This window comes from Notamacropus eugenii, chromosome 1 (genome assembly GCF_028372415.1).
Source record: "Notamacropus eugenii isolate mMacEug1 chromosome 1, mMacEug1.pri_v2, whole genome shotgun sequence".
NCBI lineage: Eukaryota > Metazoa > Chordata > Mammalia > Diprotodontia > Macropodidae > Notamacropus > Notamacropus eugenii.
In genome coordinates this window covers 423,293,517-423,314,012 of record NC_092872.1, presented here as the reverse complement: position 1 = coordinate 423,314,012, position 20,496 = coordinate 423,293,517, and the positions used below count along the sequence as shown (strand labels likewise).

General features: G+C 39.9%; 1 protein-coding gene across 6 annotated transcripts in view; it reads right to left on the bottom strand.

Moving 5' to 3' along the window:
- The window catches only part of CHD6 (chromodomain helicase DNA binding protein 6), a 186,915-nt gene extending 176,880 nt beyond the window's left edge, over positions 1–10,035 (bottom strand). For 3 of the 6 annotated variants that reach the window (XM_072631470.1, XM_072631477.1, XM_072631474.1), the window contains exon 1: positions 9,596–10,035. The gene's annotated coding sequence lies outside the window, so the exon portion shown is untranslated. Of the gene's footprint in view, positions 1–6,798; positions 6,888–9,595 lie in introns of those variants that run through there. The other 3 variants (XM_072631472.1, XM_072631475.1, XM_072631473.1) reach the window with 2 other exon arrangements.
- Positions 10,036–20,496: the final 10,461 nt, after the last annotated feature.

Here is a 20,496-nt window from a genome sequence, read left to right as displayed (position 1 = left end):
GTCCAAATGCCTCCCTAGGTATTCTGGATCTTTATTTTACAATGGTTAAGTAAGTTATCACTGGATTAAGAACTCTAAAATGCTGAAAAAGACCTAAGAGATCAACCAGACCTCATTTTACAGATGAGTAAAATGGCTAGAAGTTTATGTGTCTTGCTCAAGGTCACATAAGTAATAAGTAGCATGATTCAAACCCAGGTTTACTGACTCCAATTTTAACGTTGATCTACTACATAGTTCTTTGTGCTAATCTCAATCCTTCATGAACTAATACAGAATAAAGTGAATAACAGAACCAGAACGACTTATACAAATGACTACAACTTTGTAAAGAAAAATCACTTTGAAAGAATTAAACTCTGATCAATGCAATAAGTAACCATGACTCCAGAAGATTAATTATGAAGCGTGTTTCTTCCTACCTCCTCACACAGGTAATGGAATAAAGGATATGAACAGGCAACTCTCAAAAAGAAAACATGCAAATTATCATCAACCATAAAAAAAATTCTCCAAATAACTAAAAAGCAAATTGTAAATTAAAACAATTCTGAAGTTGTACTTGACATCCATCAGACTGGTAAAGATGACAAACTGACACATACCTTTTCAGACGAGGCCAATATATGACTTGCTTTTTAAAAAAGGAAAAAAAAAATCATCAACCTTTTTTCAAATGTACAGAACAGAAGGAAGTTCAAAGGGAAACAAAACTGAACAGGACTAGTTTAAAATTAACATGTTAAATTGGTTATAAGCTTCAAAAAAACAACCTGTACATCATACTGATTTGCATTTTTATATAAAAAAGATAAAAGTGGGTTGGGTTTGTTTTTTGTTTTATTTTTCTGCTATTCATCGATGGAGAATAAGCCTCTACTCTATCTTGGAAAATAGTTCCAAAAGACTAGGGATAAGAAAACTTTATAGCCATTACAGGTCTAGAGTTAGAAGGATTAACAGGGATGATTTCATTTTTCTTGCTTTTTCAATGGGGGAGGGGAAAGGAAAAGTAGGAGGTAGAAAAAGTAGATCTTCATTTGCAAATAAAATTTAATTAGGAAACTGAAGCTAAGAAAAGTTGTGACTTCATCAAAATCATATAGGTAATAAAGATCAGAAGTGAAATTTGAACCCAGTTCACAAGTGCTCTTTAAAAAACAAAACAAAACAACCTAGAGATAATTTTTGCTTTTACATCCACTACATTTACCAATTTTCCCTTCCCCTTCAATTTTTTTTTTTGAGGAGGCGGAAAACCTATCAAACAAATCAAATGTTATTTGCAGATTTCCACACCATGGTTTCTGCCCTCACCTTTCCAAAGAAGGAAAAGATGTACTTTCTCATATATCTTCTTTGGAACCAAGCTTGGTCATTATAATTTCAAAACATTTATTTTCTATTTTTTTTTGTTGTTGCTCTATTCCTTTACAGTTATAGTCACTGTATATAGTTTTCCTAATTCTGCTTACTAAACTTTGAATTAGTACATATAAATCTTTCGATGCTTCTCTGTGTTCATCAAATTCATGGTTTCTTATAGCACAGTAATATTCTATTACATTCATATGTCACTTTAGACATTCTCCAGTCAATGGATATCTACAATGTTTCCAGTTCTTTGTCCTACAAAAAAAGGGCTGCTATAAATATCTTTATGTATTTGGGACCTTTATTTTTATTCTTGACCTCCTCCATCCAGGTACAGGTCAGCAGTGGGATCTCTACGTCAAAGTGTGTGAATATTTTACTCACCATCTCAGTATAATTCCAAATTGCTTTCTAGAATGGCTAGCCTGATTTCAGAGCTCCACCAACAATGCATTAGCGTGTTTGTCTTTCCGCAGTTCCTCTGACATGAAATATTTCCATGTTTTGTCATCTTTCTCAATTTGTTGAATGTAAAGCAGAAATTTCCGAATTGCTTTGATTTGTATTTCTCTTATTATAAATGATGAGAAATAATCTTTCTTATGGTTGTTAACAAAATTCGCAATTCTGCAGCGAACTGCTTGTTCCTATCCTCTAACTTACTGGCTTTTGATCTTAAAATATTTGTGTTAATTCCCTGTATGTTTTAGATATAAAACCCTAATCGGAAATAGTAGATGCAATTAACCATTTCCTTTATGATCCTATTGCTTTCCTTACCCATACTATCTCTTAAAGAAAAATTCAGGCAGAGATTTGACCTGGAAGAAATTATAGTCACAAGAAGTAGTGGAGTAGAGTGAATAAGATGTTGGGTTAGACTCTATCAGTCAACCTGGGTTCTATTTCCAGCTCTGCCACTTACCACTTGTATGACCTTATGCAAGTCATAAACACTTTACACTTCTGTTTCCTTATTGTCAAATGAGGGAGCTCGTATAGATCAGATGATCTCTAAAGGTTCCTTCTTGTTCTAAAATTCCGAAACTGAGAGTTAGCAAAGAAGCTTTAATTTGGGAGAAACTAAAGTTCTCATACTTAACTAAAGCGCTACTATGCTAATATATAATATTTAAAAAATGAAAGTAGATGCCACATCTATAAGCCAATAGTAGCATGTCAATAGGAATCTTACAAAAACTGGACCAGTAAAATAAAATATTTCAGTAGTAAAGAGGCAGGCAAAGTATAGTAGTTATGAATATTAAAAAATAAAGACTGATTTTTATTTGTGGAACTTGTTTCAGTACTTTACATGCCATCTTGTATAGGTAACTCCGGGAACCAATGGCAACTGTGGAGATAAGGTAACATTATAGAACCTCCAATAATTTTGGAATCAAACCTCTGTAAATATGTTAAATTCTAAACTCCTAAATAAGAAATTGTGCTTTTTTAACCCACGATACCTCATAATACCCAGTATAGTACCCAGTTTATAAACCTAGTGGTATTTTTTAATAAATGTTGTTTACTGACTCACTGACAAACAAGAAACCTATCCAATTATTATGACAAATGAGACAAAATGCTAAAGTCTGAACAATTAAAATTTGTCAAATACAGACCATGAAAATATAGGGTTTCTTGAAAAAACAAAATTTGTCATTAAAACAGATTTCTGGCCCAGAATTATTTCGGATGACCAAAAACCCCAGAGGCAACCTACCTGAATTGATTCCCAGTTGTCAATGAAAAAAAAACAAAAAAACTTTACCAGAATTTTAAAGTAACACTAATGACAAAGAATTTTTAATTACAGCCAGAAACAAAAGAGCAATTATTGTCATCATATAAACATGTGTACTACAGAAGACCCACCATGGTCATGGCTTAATACTTCTGAACTATGACCTAGACAATTTTTTTTCAAAAGCCTAAATCAAATTTATTGAGGCATAAATCAAATTTATCAATAAATCTCTTTTCTAGATTGAAGCTAGAAAAGGGCATCCATTTGTTTAGACACAGATGCACATAGAAGCATTTCCAGAAATTGTTAAAGTGCTAAATATCACACCTTAAGGTTACACACATGGCTATTCTCCAAATCCTGTCTTTTCCTTATCTCCAACTATGGAAAAAACTCTAACTTCCTGCTACAGAAAAAAGAAGGGGGGGAGGGGTGTTTTAAATTTCATTTTTAACTTTTTTCCCTTTGAAGCATTCTTACAATTGTATAGGTATGTGAGAGATCATAAAGAAAAACAATTTCTTCTACTTCCTTCCTCTGCTTTCACTTCCTCTTAAGGAATAAATGTTGACAGAAATTCCATTAGCCAGAATATCTTATTCCCTCATATACCAGTCACATACCAGTTAGCTAAAGCAATCTCCTATCAAGTTTGCTTAAAACAGGGTACACTCAACTGTTACTATGAATTTGATTCCTTTGGGTGGCTTCCCTTAGTCAAGTAGACTGACTGAAGAAGTCCTCACCTTTAATGCAACACAGCTGGGTTTAAGATAACCAATATTATAAAAAGTGTTTCAACTAAAATAGTTTCTGTTAATAAATCTGTTATGTGAAATATAATTTGGTAACTAAAACCTCTGATCTGGACCCCACTTATCAACTTGGAACTATCCTTAGATGAATTTCTAATACTAATAATGATTTTCCTTGAAATCAAAGCAAACACAGTCTAAATATATTTCTTTACTAGTATGAAGTAAATCAAATATCCTTATGGTCCTGTTTCAAACTGACCAAAGCCCAGATGTGTCAATGTGTACATCATGACAAACGAAATTTGCTCAGAACCAACTGGCAAGACCAACAAAAAGATTTTTATAACTCCTATATAGGTCAAATACCAGTTCAACCCACTCCAACAGACTACCATGATTCCCTTACTGTACTGGGATTTTGTTCTATAAAAAGTTGCCGGAACTATTCAAGTAACTGAGCCCTCGTAAAAATGTTTGTATAAAAATTTTCTTGGTAGGTGGGGGAGAGAATCTCTACGTTAAGATAGAATTAGAACTGTATACATTTACTCTATAAAAGGAAGTCATATACACATCTAGACAAACTCTCAAGATTATCCTCAGCAGAATATACTTACTCATATGCTTGTAAAATTACTTTGTACTGACACTAAAGGCATAGAAAAATTAAGGATTTCTCATAGAATCATCCTAAACATTATCACACAAAAAAACCAAACCCAAGTATTTAATCAAGTATTACCAAAATTAATGTGGCTTTCAGTACAACATGGACAAGAGAGTTTAGTTAGTTCATTTCTTGTGAGAAGAAAAAGCTCAAGATGTTTCTGCTGCCATGCACATCAACAGTGGGGAGAAGGCAAAGATCCAGAGCCTGGGATCCCTCCAAGACTGTTCTAATATTTCCCTAATCCTGACTTAGCCTGTCCTAGCTCTCCTTTCAGGCTCTGTGAACAACGATAGGAAAGAACTCTCCCATTATAACCAAAGGATGAATTTCAGGGGATGGCTCAGCCAAGAAGGATCCACTGGAAACTCCTGAGCCATAAGAAGCAGCAGCAACACTAGTAAAAGGAACTATAGGATAGGCTGTTATATACAAGACTGTTAAGAAGAGACACTACCTCAAATCACTACAAAGCTTTTCTCTAAGTAAAATATCAGAATTATGAAGAAATAACTTACTACTCTAACAGAGACAAAAGGTCAATATAACCACAGTAGTTAGCAGAGACAGAGCACAAACCTATAGCCTGGTTCTTTTATACATGAAGTCCATGCTAGTGATGAACTGCACCTTCCAAAAGTCAATAACTTTGGTCAAATAATCAACAAACAGTCATTAAATGCCTACTCTGTGACAGGCACATATACTGCAAAACCAAAAAAAAAAAAACCAACAAAAACCAGAAGTTAACTATTGTAAAAACTACAAACCTGACCCTATAAAAGTAACAGATGGATGTTTCTAGTGCAAGTAATGGGATAGAAAGTTTCAAACTGTAATTGCATATGTACGTCAGATTATGCCGCATTATTAGAAAACTTAACTACACATCTGAGGGAGCACAGTGTAGTAGAAGTAGCTGGTTTTACTGTTAGAAGATGTGGGTTCCCATCTTAGTTCTATTACTTATTCCCTGTGTAACTTTGGGACAGTCACTTTTATTCTCTGGACCTCAGACTCAACTTGGAAGACAAGGAGCACTGGTTGAGGTGATCTCTACAGTCTTTTCCCACTCTAGATCCTATAAGCATGTGAAATTAAAACAAAAAAAGTTTTGTATTATTTAACCCCTCCAAATGATTTTCTTAATGAAAACCCCTTTTATAAACTGAAATAACTATCTGTTAATATCTCTATTTTAGACCTTTAACTTTTTATTTCTTGGATTATACCTGTATTCATGCTTGCTTTAATAGACAAAACTTGAAATAGTGCTTTTGGGTTTTCCTAAAATTTTCAAATACTGTCTTTAGAGTTTTCTTCCTTTTAAATAACTATCAAATAAGAAAAAGGGGAGTAGAAGGAAATCTGATTACTCCAGTCTTCCTTCTTTACTAAAAAAGTTCTAGGACTTCAAAATGACTTTTTTTGTCTAAGAAAAAAAAATGGTCCTACTCAAATTCAGTTATATGTGGCTGCTGTTAGAATATGATTTAGTCCATTATTATACACTATGAACATGCCTTTGATTCAGATACCGAAAAGAAATAAATCAAATCTCATTACAGCAAAAAATCTCTTAAACTTAAAGAAAAATGGCCCCTACTCACTTATTTCAAGTCACATTCAATAATAATTCAGTAGGACAAAAAATAATGTGGACTGCATTGGAATTCAATGTACATGTCAAAACATGTTACTAAACTGAAGCTCTGTAAAGAGGAATGGAATTATAAACAGATAGAGATTCTAAGACCTCCCAAACCAACAGGATGTATAGACAGATCCCCTGAATTCTAAAACACTGTCAAACTTGTATAGAACTTATGTGTATCATAATATTCTAAGCACAATGGTATCAAGCTATTTGAGATGTACATCTATTCTTTATAATCCTCACAATGCTCTAAGCTGCTGGCTTTAAAGTCTCCAAGTGACTGTGGAGCCCTTTCTTCAGTATTTTTTAACATAATTTCAAACCACCTCTGATGTTAGCATTTACGTAGGGTGATACTTTCTTAAAACACCTAAAGATGCTTCATGAAAACCTCTTATGTAGCAAAGACACAGCCTACAGAACATTGTACCCTAGAAGTTTTTGTTATGATTGGTCATCCACAATAACATGATAAAAATTTCAAACTGTTTGATTTCTACAAAAACACACTATTGTAGACTTTTAAAACTATTTAAAGTAATTATGAGAAAAATAAATCACTAAGTATTAGATATATGATGCTAATTACCAAAAGATCTTCTGGAAATTCAGAAGTGTCAGGTCAGGAGTTCTCTCTCTTTTACTGTTTGAACTTTTAACATCTTCCATGGTTTGCCTTATTATTTTCAAAAAACAGAATATCAAAAAACATGAGTAAAGGTGATTAGATTTAAGTACCTTGCAATAACACTACTTAATAGCTTATTATGAGATAACTTCATTGTATAAGATGTGATGATACCATACTGAAGCATAACTTCAGTTTCATTAACATCTGTATTTGCTTTGTCCACAAGGGAGGAAAAGAATCCAAAGTGTAATAGGGGAAACTGTCACAGCAATAATAATCATTAAATGAGTTTTACTTTTAGAAAAAATCTGGCTTTTAATATACTACTAATCAATGATGAAGTGTTTTTAAAAATCGAAGGTTTGTGATCATTCTATGAGAGTTGCCCTAAAAAAGTACTCCTCAACTACTTTTCTTAAACTTATTTTGCTATTTTACATTTTATTCAAGTCTTTGAATTATAAGCAAGCATCAATTCTGACGTAATTCCAAATAAGATAAACTAAATTATGATACTATGGCTTAAAGATTCATGCCTAACCTCTATCATGCATAGATATTTAAATATATTCTCTCGTTTTTGCCTGTCTGTCTGTCTGTCTGTCTCTCTCTCTCACACTCACACACACACACACAAATTTGTTGTATAGAGGGAAGAGCACTGTATTTGGGGCTTGATTTCCTCATCTGTAAAATAAGAGAACTGGACTAGAATAACCTTCAGGCTCTTTTTCCATTTCTATGTCCTTTGAAAACATACAACATGGCAAAAGGAGTTAGTGCCACTGAACTGCATCATTCACTGGAAATACGATTGTGTCCATTAGAAGAACCTTCATAAGGACTACATATGTAATATGAAAAAAACCTCTCCAACTGGGAATTGATAGGATCCATATACAACGAGAGAGTCTGGCATAGACTCTCTTTGAAGCCAAGGTCTGAGTTCAAGTCCCTTCCTAGTCACATACTGGCTATGTGATCCTAGACTGACTATGTCACTTGGAGCGTTGGCACTCTAAGCAACTTTCTCAGATGGGTTTTTTATGAAATGGACTCCTTTGATAGCCTGGTAAAGCCTATAGACCCCTTTTCAGAATAATGTTTGTTGCCTACATTCACAGTTGAAGGGAATGATAAATTTCAGTTGGAGGTTAGAAAAAATAAAAAGTAAATTTTCTTTCCCATTCAAGTTCACCAACCCCCTGACATCCCCAGGGTAAGACTACAAATCATAGAAAAGATGATGACCTGCATTGGGAGAGAAAGTTCCCTCACCAGGGAGCTCCCTAAAGCAAAGACATCCTAGGTCCAGTGCTATCCTATTCATCCATCCATCCATACATATACACACACAAAAAGAGAAGCTAAAGTACGTTCTCAAACAATTTTCGAATTGCCCAGAATGTGTAATTTCTTGATTTTAACTTCTCTGTTCTTTCCCACAATATATCAGTGTCCTGGAGCACCACAAACATGCAGCAGAGATTAGAAGGGCAGGGTACCCCCAAGGGGCAGGTGAGTAAGAGGACACACAGAATCCCCAGGGGACGGAGACTCGGGATGCCCAGGTTTCACCAGGAACCTCAGCCAGGCTAATGGTCCACAGGCCCCAATTTGGAGAGCAGAGGCCTACAAACTCACAACTGAATTACACTGCCTAATTAGATACCGCACTACACCATCCCCAGGCACATTCATCCTAACTGCGACTTCATGCACACACACTGAAGTGCCGACTTACGTATTTCCAATTAGTTCAAATAACATTGTGGCTCAAACTCCAGCTCGACAGGGAGGCTTTTTCTGTACACCTTGAAAAACGCCAGGGCCTGCCAATCATTGGCCATGCATTCCCTGGGAAATTCGGAGGTGCCACCTTCACAAGTGAACCCCGCGGGGAGCCCAGGAGAGTGGGTTTCTCCCATCCTTTCCCCCCTCTCCCGCACCTCCAAAAGCACGAAGCCCCGCAGGACACGAAACTTGGCTCGGGGTTATCTCGGATGCTGGCTGCTAATCACTGCTCCCCATCGCAGCGAGGAAGCCCAGCCAAGACGTGAGCACGGGTGGGTGGGGGCGGCGGCAGCTGGAGAACTTGGTCCCCGGGCTGCGGGACCGCGGGGGATGACAATCCGGGGAAAGCGCCTGGGGATCCTGAAGGCGCAGGAGGGACCGGCATTACCTAGGGCTCCCCCGCGTCCAGTACTGCAGGGGGATGGAGCAACTTCTCCGGGGTCCCGTGGGCGCCCCCCCCTTCCCGCCAGCCTGGGAGCCCACGCGGAAGGGAGTCAGTCCCGGGGGGAGGGTCCTGCCCCGCGGCGCAGCCGGGGCCCGTGCCAGCTCCCAAGGACAGCAGCGCGCACCCTCCAGACGGACTCAGCGAGGCCACGGACGGACGGACTGACTGACTGACGGACGGACGGACGTGGGAGGGGGAGCGCGGCGCGGCCTGGCCGGGCCCAGGGAGGCCCAGGCGGGCTAGCCCCCCCACCCCGCTCCCCGCCCCCACTGCCTCCTCCTCTTCCCCTCCCCCTCCCCGGTCGCCCGCTCCCTCCCTCCCTCCCTAGCTCCGCGGCCGGCCCAGCTCTCAGCCCCCGTCCCCAGCCCGGCCCCCGGCGACCGCGCAGCCCCACTCCTCCCGGCTTCATTCATATGGACAGACCGGCTGGCCCCGGGGGGTGCGATCCTGGACAGGCGGGCACGGCCGGGCCGCGGAGACCGGAGCGGAAAATAAAAAGTTAAGAGAAGAACTTACCTAAAATGGCTCCTGCAGCAGCCAAAATACAAACAGCTATTATTTGGTGAAGTTTAGCTCAGACACCCTGCAAGGACACCCTAACCCGGATCGGGCCCGCCTCCCCCGCCACACCATTGGGCTTCCCGGGCTCTCGACACAAAATCATTGGTCGCGGCGGCCATCGCTCAGACGGCAGCCCGTTTCAAGCTTGCTTGCAGGGGCGAGTGATGGGCTCGCTCCATTGTGCTCCTATTTGCATGGATGTGATAGAGGCGCTGATTGGTCCGTGAGCGGGGCCGCACCGCCCCCCGCGCGCCTCCCCGGCGCCCCCGCGACAACGTCGCCCCCTCCCCTCTCCTCTCCTTTCCTTCCCCCTCCCTTCCTCCTCCCCCAGCGGGCTGCGCACCCCCGGCCCTGCAGAAGGTAGGGAGGGAGAGCAGAGGGAAAGAGAGAGAGAGCGAAGGAGGGGGCAGCGTGACCAGCCCGACGGGGATCCGGCCCCTAAGCGGGGCGGGACCGAAGTCCCCGCCCACAAACCTCGGAGCCTGGGCCTGGGGGAGGACCGCAGAGAGGGAGAGACTGAGAGAGAGCACGGAATGAGATCCTGGAGGCAGGGACGGGGAGGAAAATGGCCAAGAAAAGGAAGGGGAGAGGAGAGAAAAGCAGGGGAAAGGGAGAGAAGGCAGGAGGACAGGAGGGGGACGAGGGAGCAGAAAAACGGAAGAGAGAGGGGCTAAGAGGAGAAGAGAAATGCCAAGAAGGGAGGGGAAAGGAGAGAGAAAAGGTAGTGGGGGAGGGTGGAAAAGGAAAAAACTAAGGAGAGGGAGAGAGAGAGAGAGAGAGAGAGAGAGAGAGAGAGAGAGAGAGGAGAAGAGGAGCGGGAAAGGAAAATGAGAAGATGGGTAAATGGGGGGTGCCCTCCCCATGAGCCATAGCTGGCAGCGTGACTGATAACAGCCATGCCATGCTGATGTCCAGTGTAAAGACCTCCCTCACAAAACGTCGCCCTTTACCAGGCTGACCACTCTTACAGCGACCCCTTTAACACTGGGTGAGCCCGATGGGCTTCCCTCCCAGGTCCAGCGGGTCCCCCAACCCTGGCAGGAACATGGCATTGGCTCCAAGGAGTCTTCGATCACAGAAGCAGATTCAAACGTCTTGGGTGGGGCTTGGAGAATCCACAGCATCATGCCAGTCCCAGAAGCTGCTAGTGGCCTGGCATCTTATGGTGTGCCCTGATTTGCTGAAGAGCTTTTCCTTTGTCTGCCTGTTCTCTTTTGAGCAGGTGTTTACCTTTGATTTCAATTGGATACTTCCTAAATGTTGATAATAGAAAAGTTGTTTAAACCAATATGTTTATTCAAAGTAAGATGTAATTTAAAGCAATTGACTTGCCCTAGCCAGCTAGATAGCATTTTTCTTCAGTAAAAATAGAAGTAATCTGAATCCTGTTCATTCACAGGCCATTTTTTTTCTGGTGACATGCACTTCAAATTAGCAAGGTTTTAGTTTATTAGTAACATCTGTTATCGTTAATAGCAAAAACAAAAATAAAACTGTTCCATTCGCAATAAAAAGAGATTTAAAAATTTTGCTTGAAACACTCTCCACATTTTAAAATCTTTTCAATATCATTTTTGGGTATCATCTTTTCTCTTAGCTAATGTTAAACTTTTCTCCAACTTCATACATTTTAAGTAAACTAATTCATGTTCTTTGGCTTAGCCCTTGCCACTTTTCTGCTCAATAATTGCAGATTTCTTCCTACTGGCCAGACTTCAGAAATATCATAGATTTACAGGTATAAATAGCCTTGGAGTGTAGCCCTTATTTATGTTTTAAGATTTTATTGGTATCTTTCATTTTTACATCACCTACCTTTCTAACTATTTCTTACTCACGTCTTTCCTTCCCAAGGACCTATCCTTTATAATAATAATTTTTAAAAAATTCAGCAAAACCCACCACTATGTCAGCTAATTCTGACATATGCAATATTCCTCACTTGTAGTACCACCCTCCCCCACCTCATATCTCTTCTTTGGAGACATGCTGGGTCATTATAATTTCTTAGCATTCTGTTCTATTATTTTCCTTTCTTTTTACATTAGTGTAATCATTGTGTATGTTGTTTTCCTAATTTTGTTTACTTCACTTTGCAGTAGGCAATATGTCTTCCCATACTTCTTCTCTTGTAGTAATTTTATTCATTGTTTCTTGCTGCAAAGTAATACTTCATTGCATTCATGTACCACAGTTTGTAAAGCCATCCCCCAGTTGATGGACTATTATGTTGTTTCCAGTTCTTTGCAAATACAAAAAGTTCTGCTATAAATATCTTGATGTTTATGGAACTTTTTATCTTTGACCTCCTTAGAGTTCATGTTTAGTGGTGGGAGCTCTGAATCAAATGGCATGAATGCTTTAGTCACTTTCTTAGTGTAATTCTAAATTGCTTTCTAGGGTGGTTGGGCCATGTACAGCTCTGCCACAGGCGTATTGGTGTGCCTGTCTTTTTACAACCCTTCTAATATTGACTATCCCCATTATCATCATCTTTGCCAATTTTCTGGGTCTCAGGTGAAACCTGAGTTGTTTTAATTTGCATTTCTCTTATTAGTGATTTGGAATAATCTTTCATATGCTAGGTCTTACAATTTACAGATGAGGAAAATGAGACCCAGACTGGAAAAAAACAACTTGCCTGATGAAACACTAGGAGAGTCAGGATTTGAACTTAAACTTTCTGCCTCCAAACCAAGGAAGTGCTCTTTCCATTACAGATACATTTAAGCAGGGCCTCTTTGCCTTAAATCGAATAATGAAATAAAACACATATGTGCATAGGAACAGCAGGCACTAAAGTAACATGTGAAGGAAAAGGACAGCGCAATCATTTCTGATCACAAGTTCAGTAAGTCAACCAGCTTTTATATTAAGTTCCTACTTGGTGCCAGAAATTGTATTGAGCACTGGGAATGCAGAGACAAAAGACAGTATGAAAGGATTCAACATTTAATATATAAGATGTGAAGAATAAATGCAAAATAAATACAGGAAAGTGAAAACAAGCTAACTATGGAGAAGGGATTTAGCAATAGAGTATGCACCTCAAGCATCATCTTTTGCACAAAACCTTTCCTGATGTCTCCAATGGTTAGGACCCTACTTTCCAAATTATCTTGTATTTAGCTGCTTTGTATATATTTGTATAATTGTATATTTATGCTATAGATATTTGATATATACTTGTTTTCTGTTCCATTAGAATGTTATCTTGCAAGTAGGAATTGTTTCATTCTTTGTACTTATATCCTCAGCACCTAGCACAGTACCTGGCATTTAGTAGGCACTGAATAAATACTTGTTGATTGAACTGGGGGGTTGGGAAAAGTTTCATGTAGGAGGTAATGCCTGAGCTGCATATTTGTTTCTTAAATTAAATTTAATTTTTTTCAGTCAGTGAAAATCTGCTTCTCTCTTTCCATCTCATCCCACCCCCAAATTGAGAACAAAAGGAAAACAAAACTCCTGTTAAAACATGCATGGTCAAGCAAAATAAATTTCCTTATTGGTGATGTATGTTTGTATAGACAGATAGAGAGAGATAGAGACAGAGATGATATATAGAGACAGGTACCTATCTGTATCTATTTATCCATAGGACTCATTTTGCACTTTGATTCATCTATTAGGAGGTAAGTAGCATGTTTCATCCTTAGTTGTTTGGATTCATGGAGGGTCATTATGATGATCAGAGCTCCCTAGTGTTTCAAAGTTGGTTGTATTTCCCATATTGTCATCATTTTATAAATTACTCTCTTTCTTCTGTTCACTCTGCATCAGTTCATTCAAGCCTTCCCTGGTTTCTCTGAAATCATCCCTTTCAGCGTTTCTTATACACAATAGTATTATATCACATTTATGTACCCCTTTCGATGCCCATTCTTTGTCACTGCAAAAAAAAGCTATATTTTTGTACAGCCTTAGAATTTGTTTTGCTTAAGACTAATTCATCCCTTAATCTACTATCTCTCTAATTCCTTCTCATTCCTTTTCTCCTTTCCCTCCTCTTTCTCTGTTGAGTGAAATGTATTCCTATACCCAAATGAGTGTGTAATGTGTGCATTTGTGTTTGTGGGTGTGGATATGTTAGTTTCTCCTTTGACTAGGTCAGATGAGAATGAGGTTCTGAGCTTCATCTTGAAGGAAGTGAAGGATTCAGTGAGGTGAGGTGAGAAGGGAGTGTATTCCATGGATTATGAGGATTTCTAGGCTTGGAGATAGGAAATTGAGTGCTGTGTGTGAGGAACAGAGAAGAGACCTGTTTCAGTAGAAGGGATATCATGTACAAGAAGGTAGGAAAGATAAGTTGGGATAAGATTATAAAGGATTTTAAAAGCTACAGAGAGGAATTTATATTTGACCCTAATGACTACTATGGTATGTTGAATAGAGAAGCAAGATGGTCAAATCTATATTTAAGGAAAGTCACTTTGGCCGCTGTGTAGAGGATAGATTGCAGTGGGGAGAGGCATGGAGCAAGGAAAGCAATTATGAGGCCACAGAATATTCCTGATGAAAGCTGATGAAGGCCTAAACTTAGGTGGTGATTGTGTGAATAGTGAAAAAGGAAGGGATCCAAGAGATGTGGTAGAATGGAAACAGCCAGATTTGGCAACCAATTGAATATGTGAGGTGATAGTAGGTAGCTGAGGACAATGCAGAGGGTTTGAAATTGGGAAGAACACGGATGTCATTGGCAGAGATAAAGAAGTTCCATAAAATGATAGGTTTGAGAGGGGAGATCATGAGTTCTGTTTTAGACACAGGGAATCTGAAGAGTCTGTGGGATATCCATTTTAAAATATGCAGTTGCTGCTGCTGGATTGGAATTCAGGAGACAGATTAGGGTGATTATATAAATCCATGGGTCATCTGGATAGCTCTCATAATTAAAACCATGAGAACTGATGAGGTCACAAGAAAATGGTATACAGAGAAAGAGAAGAGCCTTGCAGAACATCCACAATTGGGGGCATGATATGGATTATGTTCCAACAAAAGACTGAGAAGGAGTGATCTGATAGGTAGAAGGAGAACCAAGAGAGAGCAGTATCATAAAAACCCAGAGAAGAGTATCCAGGCTCACAGTATTCTTCATGGAAGAGTTGGCTTTTGAGTTAGATCTTAAAAAATGAATAGGAACTCAATAGATAGGAGTGAGAGGAGGCCATTCTGGACATAGATAACAAAGTGAGCAAAGGCAAGACAAAGATGTTGTAGATGATTTTGGAAGGCCTTGAATGCCAGGCCAAGGAGTTTATACCTTAGCGTTCTGAGAAGAAGAGGGGCATGATCACATCTGTTCATCATTAATAAAGATGAATCTGTCATTAGTGTGAGGGATAGATTAGAAGGAGAAACTAGAGGTGAGGAGACTAGTTAAGGGGATGTTTTCAAGTGACCAGTGATGAAGACCTCAAATACACACTTTCTATGAGGCTATGACTGTGGACCAGAAGTTCTGTAGGAGAGAGAATTGAATTGTAAAAACATTTTTGGAATAGATAGAAAAAGGAGAAAGCGTATCAAGACAAACTGGGAAGTAGAATAAACAAAGGTGAGAAAACTTAAGCAGATTCAGGGGAAGGTGACCAATCTAACTCAACCCACAGTAATCTGTTGTACATACAACTAGTGTGCCTGCTGTCCTATCCTAGGTGCTGAAGATACAAAGGTAGATGTGATACAGACACTTTTCTCATGGAGGAGCTCAAAATAGCCAATAGCTAACATTTATATAGAACCTACTATGTGCCAAGCACTTTACAAATATTATCTCATTTTATCTTCACAACAATTCTGGGAGGTAGGTGCTACTGTTATCCCTATTTTATAGAAGAGGAAGCTGAAGTGATCAAAAGTTAAGTGACCTGCCCAGGGTCACACAGCTAATAAGTGTCCGAGGTAGGCTTTCAATTCAAATTCTCCTGACTCCAGTTCCAGAGTTCTATCTACTGTGCCACCTAGTTTAGCCAGAGGCAGGGGTTTGAATAAGAGGTAATTGGAGGTAAGATTGATAATGTAAGGAAATGAAAGGTAAGACTGGGGCTGAAATGAGGAGAAGCAAGTTAAAATAAAGTCAAGAAGTTTGGATTTTTTCCTTTAACTTTTAAGAGTTTTTGAACGGGAGAATAACATGGCCTAAGTATTATTTTAGGAAGAAAAATTTGTGAAGGATATTACTGTATTGTAGGGTAGATTGGAATGTATAGAGACTAAAAGGTGGAGACCAAATGTTGTCTTCCTCCATGAGACTGTAAACTCCTTGAGGGCAGGAGAGACTGTCTTTGTTCTTCATATTTGTATGCCCAGTGCTTAGCACAGGGCCTGGCACATAGTGAGCACTAGGGCCACAACAGTGGGGACTAAAAAGAAGAAAGATGAATAGCAGAGATATTTCATAGGAAGAACCAACAGGAATCATTGATTGGAATGACTGGATATAAGGAGGCAGACAGTGAGGAAGCAAAAATAAGTTTGAAATTTCCAACCTAGGTAACTGGGAGAAAGTTGGAGTCCTTAGCAGAAATGGGGAGAGAGGGATAGGCTTGGGGAGGGGAATGAAGACTTCAGTCTTAGGCATGTTAAATTTGAAGTGGTGGTAGAGCATCCAGATGGAAAAGTCTCATTAAATTGTAATCTCTGTATCCATATATCTCACCCACTACCTAACTCACTGATTTGCACTTGATAGGTAACAAATGGTTATTGAATTAAATTTAAAATGTGGCATTTTACATGATTACACATGTGTGACCTATAATGAATTGCTTACTGTCTCAGGGAGGGGAGAGGGATAGGGAGGAAGGGAGGCATGGAATTTGGAGCTTAAAACCTTAAAAAAGAGCTTTTAAAATTGTTTTAACATGTAATTGGGGAAAAAATATTTTTAAAATGTGTGACAGTCAATTGGAGATACAGGCCTAGAGCCCAGGATGGAGGTCTAGGTTCAAGATGGAGATCTGGGAATCTTTATTATAGACTTGATAGTTAAAGGTAGAGAACTGAAGCTTACAGAACGACAGTTTTCTTTTCCATCTCATGTTTTTCCAACCCTCTTCTGATTTCCCTATTTTTGTTAAGGATGCTTATGTTGTGATCTAGGGTTCTTGGAACCCCAAATGCAAGGGCAAAGAGCATAGGTCTGCCTCGAAAGAATTTGACCACTCAAGCCTTCTTTCAGTCCAAGTGGTTTTTAAAACAAGATTGGGGTGATCAAGATTCCTAATGAGTCTGTGCATTTGATAGGAACAAGGCTGGTGTTTTTATAGGAAAAAAGACTGTGGGAAGATTTAGATGGGAGTAAGAAGTAGCAAATACCCTGAGATGGTCCAGAGGTAGCAGAAAAAGGGAGTCTGGGCTGGGTTGGAAGAACCAAGAATTGATGGTTGGAGTGATTGGGGGACACAATGAAAAGACATTTGAAAGGATTACTGGGATGCGCCAGTGCCTCAGGTGAATGTCAGGGATCTGGTCAGGGTCTCAGTTTCTGAAATTCATGGGAAAGTTTAAAAGGGGCGGGGGGTTCTAGATCCTATATCCCATCATTCCTATCCTCCTAGGCACATGGTTTTGCAGATCTGGTCATGCTCAGATCCTCATTCTCCTTCACCCCATACATCCCAACAATGGCCAAGTCTTGCCAATTCTTTCTCCAAACATATCTCACACCTGCCCCTCTTTCTCTCCACTCCCATGGGTATGACCCTAGCGCAGGCCCTCATCACTTCTCTCCCAGACTATTACTGTAGTCTCCTTATTGGTCTCTCTGTCTTGGGTCTCTCTCCTTTCCAATATATTCTCTACACAGCAGCCAAAGTAATATTCCCAAAACCCATATCTGGCCACATCACTCCCTTACTAAATAAACTTTAGTGGCTTCCTGTTACCTCTGAGATCAAACATAAGCTCTATTTGGTGTTTGAAATGCTCTGCAACCTAACTCCAACTCACATATCCAGGTTTATTATCTATTACTCTCCTTCATGTACTCTCTGGGACAGCCAAACTTGTCCTTTTGGCTATGCTTCACACAGAACATTGTATTTCCTATCTTGGACCCTTTTGCTTAGACCGGCCCCATTCTTAGAATGCACTCTTCTCACCACCACCTCTTAGAACTCCTAGTTTCCTTCAAAGTTAAATGCAAGTTCTAGCTCTGACCTGAAATCTTACCTGTGTTACATGCTTGCAACCTAGTTCCATTTAATGATAGAGCTGTAACACCAATGCAATACCCACAGCACCCACTATGGATATGCGTGCCTATTTCAGGGTAAATTTGCAAAATATAAACTCTCTTCCTCAAAGATGAAACCAAAATATTTATTCAGATACCAGAAAGTCAATGCCACCATGGTAACAACGAAGTCTGTACACATTATCAATAAAGGGAGCACTGACATCCCCACGCCTTCCCTTCATCAGGCCTCCCCACAAACATGCTCCCTTAGGCCAAAATTACACCCTCTTTCACTAACACCAGCTGCGCTGCCTCAGCTCTGCCTCACTCTCTCTTCCTACTCCACTGTTTGGCAAGCTCTTCCCACCATGGGAGTCCTTCTATTGGCATGCAAAGCCCTTTACAATCTGGATCCCCTACCTTTTCAGGTGTAATGGAGGTCTGCCATATGCACAGAGTGCTCAACTGATTTAATTCCTCCTCATAGAAGAGTCTGAGTAGCCTGCTTGCTATAAAGTTATGAAAGTACCTGGGAGAGACTTAGAAAAAGCATAGACCAGGGGTGAGGAACCTGTGGCCTGGAGGTCACTTATGACCCTCTAGGTCCTAGGTACAGACTGAGCCACACTTGAGGACCTAGAGTACCATATGTGACCTCCAGGCTGCAGGTTTCCCATCCCTGGATAGACCTTCTGTAACTATGTCTAATAAGAGACATTCCTTTAAGGAAAGAGGCTTTGGGTCCTCTCCCTGTCAGACCAATATGGAGGCCCATAAATACAGGCCTTAGTTCTTTGCTTGCCCTGGTGTTTGTTAGGTGAAAGAGACCATCTGAAGGCTCCAACTTTACAAGTTTCCACAGGTCAGGAGAGTGAGCCTCTGAGAATGTAGGAGCCCAGAAGTCAAATTCATGCTGAGTTTTGCAGCCTACCTTGTATCAAAGACTTTAAGAGTGAAAAGCAACCCTCAGGACCCAGGCCAGCACTGCCTAGACAGGCCTCACTAAGGTTTTTTGGTATGAACTTAATGGACCAATGCTGTTTAAAAATTATACTAAGTCTGAGCCCACTCTCTCTGTAGATCAAAGTGGAATAAGAGAGAATATAACCTCAAGGTGATGGAGAGGTGGAATATTTATACCTCTGTTATTACTATATTTTCAAAGTAGCTTTTCCTTTGTAAGAATTGATTGATATTACTTCATTAAATGGAACCAGGGTGCTAGTCACTAACTGGTTAATAGTAGTGATGGTGGTGGAAACACACCCAGAAAGGGGGCTCAATCAGAAGGCATTAGAGAAAGATATCCCAACCCCTTAGGGCTACCCAGAAAATTCAAGGGGGGAAATACAGCAAGCCTCACTCTTTTTTTTAAAATTTTTTTAAATTTTATTTTATTATTATTATTTTTTAATGTTTAACAATCACTGCCATAAAATTAAGATTTTATCCCCCCCACACCTACCCCTCACTACCCCCCTCCCTCCCCACGACAGCATACAATTCTGTATAGATTCTACATATACTTTCCTATTGAGTACATTTTCACTATAGTCATGCTATGTAGTCGAACTAAAATAAATGGAAGAAATCATATAACAAATCAAAACATGATACACAAAAACACACACACAAACATGATCTGCTACATTCTGCGAATGACTTCCATATATCTTTCTCTGAGTGTGGAAGGCATTTTGCCTTAGAAAACCACCATTGGGATTTTTTTTTTTAATAAGTTCTTGTGTTATTACAAAATTCCAAGTCTACCAGAAAAAACTCTCGCACATTGTGGTCGTTGCTGTGCACAAAGTTCTCCTGGTTCTGCTCCTTTCACTCAGCATCAGGTCATATAAGTCCTTCCAGGCCTCTCTGAAGTCTTCTTGTTCATCATTTCTTATGGCACAATAGTACTCCATTACATTCATATACCATAATTTATTCAGCCATTCCCCAATTGATGGACATCCCCTTGACTTCCAGTTTTTGGCAACTACAAAGAGTGCTGCTATAAATATTTTTGTACATGTGGGACCCTTTCCCATTTTTATGATCTCTTGGGGATACAGTCCTAGTAACGATATTGCTGGGTCAAAGGATATGCACATTTTTGTAGTCCTTTGGGCATAGTTCCAAATTGCTCTCCAGAATGGTTGGATGAGCTCACAGCTCCACCTACAATGAATTAGTGTTCCAGCTCTCCCACATCCTCTCCAGCATTTATCATTTTCTTTTTCTGTCATAAGCCTCACTCTTTAACAGCAAGCCTAGCACATGCTCACTACATACACTTATCGTACCTCATTTCTCACATGGGGGCAGCTAGGTGGTGCACTGGATAGAGCATTGAATCTGGAGTCAGAAAAGCTGGAGTTCAAATTTGCCTTCAGACATTTACTAGCTGTGTGATCCTGAGAAAGTCCCTTAACCCCTACCTAAAACTGAAGAAGGAAATGGCAACCCACTCCAAGGACAGTTGGTCCATGGGGTCACAAAGAGTCAGCCATGACTAAATGACTAAACCACAACAACAACCACCTCTTCACACAGTTGATGCCCCAGCCAAATTGACCTACTCGATGTTCCCCATCCACAACCTTCCATCTGCTTGGCCCTCATGCTTCCTCACTTGGGCCTTCTCAGATGCTTATTTCCCTTCAAGGTTCAGCTC